The following is a 5,746-nucleotide window of genomic DNA, read 5'->3' as shown; positions in this document are numbered from 1 at the left end:
TTTTCCATTGTATATGTTTGGCTTCTTTGTCAAAGATCAAGTGCCAATAAGTGTGTAGTTTTATTTCTGGATCTTCAATTCTATTCTATTGATCAACTTGTCTGTCTCTGTACCAATACCATGCAGTTTTGTTTTTTTTTTTATCACCATTGCTCTGTAATAAAGTTTGAGGTCAGTGATGGTGGTTCCCCCAGCTGTTCTCTTATTTTTCAGAATTGTTTTGACTATTCTTATTTTTTTACCTTTCCAGATGAATTTGAGAATTGCTCTTTCCATGTCTCTGAAGAATCATGTTGGGATTTTGATGGGGATTGCATTGAATCTTTAGATCCTTTGGTAGGATGGCCATTTTTACTATGTTAATTCTGCCAATCCATGAGCATGAGAGATCTGACAGGAGGAATTCTGGATTAGTATCTTTGATTTGGGTGGGTGGCCCCATCCTTCAACTGGGGGCCATGCCTATCTACTAGATATGATTTCTACAGTTTTTTTCTCCCCTTTGTTTGGTATTTCAGCTAAAGTCCTCCCTGTCGGGTCCTGGAAACCTCTTGCATCTCTGGCACCTGAGACTTTCTAGTGGCTACCCCTAGTTCTCCACAATTTCAATAAGTGAATAAACCATGACAAATGTTTAAAAAACTTCTAGACCCTATTTCTATGGGTCACAAAATAGTATTAAGGCATTTCAGTAAGTTATTACTTACCTATTGTTTTATGCATATAGAACTAAAAATTACATATATAGAAGTAAAATTTACATTCACAGAGATGTTGGTTCACTTTGAACACATCAATCCATAAATCATATACCCTTCTATCTGCCTCTTATCTGAATTTCAGGAAGCTTTTCCATCTTGTGTTTTTCTTTAGTACCCAGTAGATGATGACTTCCAGTATTTGAATACTGACAGCTGTTGGAACATTGTAAAACACTCTGGTCTCTTGTGTGCCTCTTGAAGAACTTGTGAGATTTACTCAGCAAATGTAGCACGTCTTGTTCTCCTGGGCTAACCTCTCCTGGCCAGCTCGCTGAAGCTGTGAAAAAGCAGCAGCTTCATTAAGAGCAGAAGAACATGGTGTTGTCTTTCATCCGCCCTGCCTACCATTCCAAAGATGACAGCAAGGACAGGAAATTTCAAAAGTAAAGAGGGTGGCATTTTATGTTTTAGATGTCTTGATTTTTTTTTTTTTTTGTCATGCACAGTTTTCCTATGAGCTGATGCCTTTCATGCTGTTTAGAGGTTGACTTCAAAATGGCAACTAATTAAAAGTAGAAAATGTAGTATCGTTTGAACTTGAGTACTTCTTTGGAGATGAGAGAGGAAGATGCCCTAGATTTATTTTAAAGAGATTTTCTTTCGAACCTGTGGCCAAATTGAGCAACATAGAGGGCTACTACTAAATACAGCTCCCAGATGTTTTTTTGTGAAAGTATATCTTAATCTTTTTGCAGTTCTAACAATCAAAGTGACTTGTCTGTCTTCGTCCTTAGGATGTTTCCCCCATTAACATGAATATGATCTGAATAGTAAAACATTTTGAAGAGTATATACAGGTTAAAGTCTTCATATCATGCTACCAAGATTATCACTGAATTTAGAAGCATTTACTTAACTCCCTCCAAATGGGGACAGGTTTTGATTTTTTTTGGCTCACTCTATTTTCTTCAAGCATAGGCAATATGTGGCAGAGTCTCCGACATGGCTGAAGAGGGCGTGTCTAGATGAGTGCACAGAGTCCAATAATGCAGATGAGACAGTATCTTCTACAGTCATGGAAGACTATGTACCTTTGTTTGTCTCAAAGCAGCACTTGACCCTGACTTAGTTCCCATGTTAGATTAAAACGTAGAATTTTACATGGAGACATTTTATATGGCGACTGTTTGCTTTATCCACATAAAAGGGATGCATAGTTTTTGCTACTAGCAATGAATACTTTTTGTTAAATAGCCTTCAAAGAACAGTAGTGATTGGAATTGTTGTGTACTGCACAAATCAGAAAAAAAAATTGGGTAAGCCAAAATGATTGCCATTTAGAAAGTCAGCTACGTCCTGGGCATTAAGTTAGGTATTTTCATATTTAGTTTTATTCTATTCCTGAAACATGCATTTGCTATAATTTATGTTTCCATGGTGTCACGGACTGACTAAGGCAGGTTTAGTTGTCAGAGGTCATTTAGGTTTCAAGCCACTTAATTGGAGTCAGTCTGCAGGCGCTTACAAGTATACCTCACAAACACCATTGTCCCTTTCCACCTTTCTGCCTCTTGCAAGGATATCTTGAACAAATGTGAAAATGTGTCAAGATGTATCTAATTATTTGCCGTGGTCTGCATATTGGTCGCCTTTGTTTATTCCTTTGAAGAGAATCATACTATGCATAGCCAGTCTATGGACATTTTAGAATATGAAGCATGTCAAGGATTCTTATGCTGGTAGTGGAAGTGCTCCAGCCTTTGCTTTCAGAGAGACCTCTGGGAGAGCTGTGCCCTAGAGCAAGTTGCTGTCTGAATCTGCTTTCACTGCCAAGGACTGGCTATGACATACTATTTTTACACAATGGCAAAGCGAGTTAGCAGTAACACATGGAGTAGGCTTAGCATAGCCGTGGACTTGGAGTAGTGCGGGCACTGGAGTCTGTTGGCATCCAACTGACACTTCAGTTTCTTGGGTCCTAGAACAGAAAAACTGAATGGAAACAGGGATGGTAGCAGAAGCAGAAAGGCAGCTAGAGGGAGAAAGCATGTCCAAAGGAGGAAGTGAGTCAGTACGGGAAGGAAGCTGGGAAGTTTGATAGCAAATGCTGATTTTCAGTGCCTCGAGTGGTGTGAGGGTTTTCCATGAATGTCCTATGCTTTCTCATAATCTTTGAGGGTTGTTCTAGCTTTAACTCCCAGCTTATTTCTTTTACAGACTGATTTTTTTTGAGTGTGTATATATGTTCACTTGTGTGTGTGTGTGAGAGGGGGGGGGAGGTCTTAGGTGTTTGCTCTTCAGCACTGTTCAGTTTGTATTTTCCTGAGACAGTCTCTCTATAATCTCTAAGCATGTTAAGTAGGCTCGCTGGCAAGTGAGCCACAGGGGATCTCTGTGTCCACCTTCCCAGTGCTATGATTACATGTTCTTGCTACCACAGCTAGCTTTATCTTTTAACAGGGGTTCTTGGGGGCCAAGTGAGGTCCTCCTCATTTGCATAATAAGCACTCCAATTGAGCCTTGCCCCCAGTGCTAGTATGCAAATTTAGGTATCATTCTGTATTTTACTGTCCTGCCACAGGAAAAGATAAAAGACAAAACAAAACTGGGAGTGGATGTCTTTTTTTTTTTTTTTTTAAGTTAATGGTCTTTTTATTGGAAAACAATTAAAAGACTAGCATTTACAACTTGGAATGGATGTAAACTATAATTTCCTGAGCAGCAATGTTGATGGTGAACTCAAGTCCACAGACACAGCCTACTCTGCTGGCTCCGAGTCATGGTTCACAAGGTTTTAAAACAGAGGCCAACGATGCTTCCTTAGGAAACATTTCATAATAAAATGTGATCTGGTGACAGCCTTGTTGTTCAAGTCACTCCAATGCAATGTGCACAGCAGTGAACCATCACACTCAGGTTCACCACCAGGGTGTCATTGTCACCGTGGGACTGGGGCACTTGAAGAGGACTGTCCTACTTCTGTGTCTCCGAGTTTAGCCTCCACCCATTTTCTGCATATCATCCTGAGGTAAACCTTTAAATGTTTGTTTGCAGTAAACCAGCTGCTGACAATTTATCTGAACAGATTGAACTAGAAGCCATCTGAGATTTTGAATTCGCTTTTTCCATTTTTCAGTTTTAATACAAATGCCTGACTGTGCTCAATCACTAAGCTGCATGCATGAGAAACTGGCCAGCACAAACAGTGTATTAATCATTAGCAAACAGAACTTTAAGGAGTCCACTAAGTGCTTCCTTAGAAGGTAGTATGAGTATTTATACTGTAAAACTGATATAGGGGGCTTGACTTTAGGGGGCAGGACCACCAACCAATACATGAAAATTTTGTGTGTGGACAGAAGGAACTTTTGACAGTTTTGCTAGATACAAACAGAATGAAGAAATGAACTTTTTTCTTTCTTTTTTCTTTTCTTTTCTTTTAAGAGGTAAGTTAAAGAATCAAATTCAATTTGATTCTTCTAGAGGGGGAAGAGTAGTTGAAAGTAGGTCTTCATTTTGCAGTCATCATCTGTACGAATTCTTCGAAGCTGATTTGTTCATCTCCATCGATATCTGCTTCTCTGATCATTTCATCTACTTCTTCGTCTGTTAGCTTTTCTCCTAAGTTTGTCATGATGTGCCGCAGTTCTGCTGCACGGGTGTCACCATTTCCATCCTTGTCAAAGACTCGGAATGCCTCGCGGATCTCTTCTTTACTATCTGTGTCCTTCATTTTTCTAGCCACCATAGTCAAGAACTCTGGGAAGTCAATGGTGCCATTCCTATCGGCAACCACTTCGTTAATCATATCCTGCAGTTCAGCTTCTGTTGGGTTCTGACCCAGTGACCGCATGACAGTCCCCAGTTCCCCCACCATTCTTTATCGAATAGGGAGAAAGCTTCCTTGAATTCAGCAATCTGTTCTTCGGTCAGCTGATCAGCCACGGTGCGGAAGAAGGAAGGAAAAGCAGAGCAGGTGGGGGTGGCTGCACCAGCGCAGGGGGCCATGACCACATAGGTGCCTACGCTGTTGCTGCTGCTGCTGGTGGTAAAGTGCCTGCTTTGTGCGCTAAGCCTCAGCCGCCGCCCGAGTAAAGGCACCACAGACACCAGACTCCCGGCACCACTCAGGAGTAGATGTCTTAACAAAAATGTGTGTAGTTCACTTGTTAGGAGCTATGCTGTTAAGCTCAATATGGATGATTGCTGAGCTTCAATGTCAATATTTACTTTGTTGTGGATATGAAAAATATTTTCAGATAAGCATACCAATTGGATACAGTAATGGCAATTTTAAGTGCTCTTTATTTGTACGTTAAATGAGTCCAGCAGTCAATACAGCAATTTAGTTGTTTTCTGGAAGTGTTCAGATAGCTTTATGATAATGGTGAATCTTGTGCAGCTTCATAAAGAGATGAATTTCATTAAAGCTGACCATATTGTATATGCACACCAGTAATCTTAATTTAAAAGAAAAACCATAGAGCCAATAGCTATATTGGCCAAGATTATCAAGGCTTTACCACAAAGATTTATCCTCTTGATTTGTCTCTTAAAAATAAAGCATAAAACGCTTTAGAAGTACATTAAGAGATGTCTCAGATGCTAGGCTATTCATCTTTGAAAATGCATCCAGTAGAGAATATTTTATTACTCAGTGTGTCAAACTTCCTAGAACAAGCAGTTCTTGGAATTCTCTACTACCCAGGTCCTAATGAAATTATTATAGTTGTGCCCAACATGGAAATACTGTCTTCACACAACTTAGTAATGCCCCTTCAGCTTCACAGTTTGTACATAAGTCCCTTACCATTGTTGTGAATCTGACTCCGTGGACCCTTCTCATATGGCCATAGTTTGTGCAGAGCTGAGCCATGTTCTCCAGAATATTCTGTTTCCTGAACTCTGATTTTGCTTCCTCTTCTTTGTTTCTTGGTTTCTCACAAATGAAGGTTAACTCCAGAATTGAAGCTTGCAGATATTTATGTGTTTAAGATACTGTTATTTTTTGTTTTGTTTTTAAAGGTAACTATATACATTTTATT

General features: G+C 39.7%; 1 pseudogene; it reads right to left on the bottom strand.

Moving 5' to 3' along the window:
• Positions 1-4,212: 4,212 nt before the first annotated feature.
• Positions 4,213-4,709, bottom strand: LOC116096572 (annotated as a pseudogene).
• Positions 4,710-5,746: the final 1,037 nt, after the last annotated feature.

The sequence above is a fragment of the Mastomys coucha genome, unplaced genomic scaffold, assembly GCF_008632895.1.
Source record: "Mastomys coucha isolate ucsf_1 unplaced genomic scaffold, UCSF_Mcou_1 pScaffold1, whole genome shotgun sequence".
NCBI lineage: Eukaryota > Metazoa > Chordata > Mammalia > Rodentia > Muridae > Mastomys > Mastomys coucha.
The sequence above is the reverse complement of the archived record's forward strand: the minus strand, read 5'-3'. Positions and strand labels throughout refer to the sequence as shown.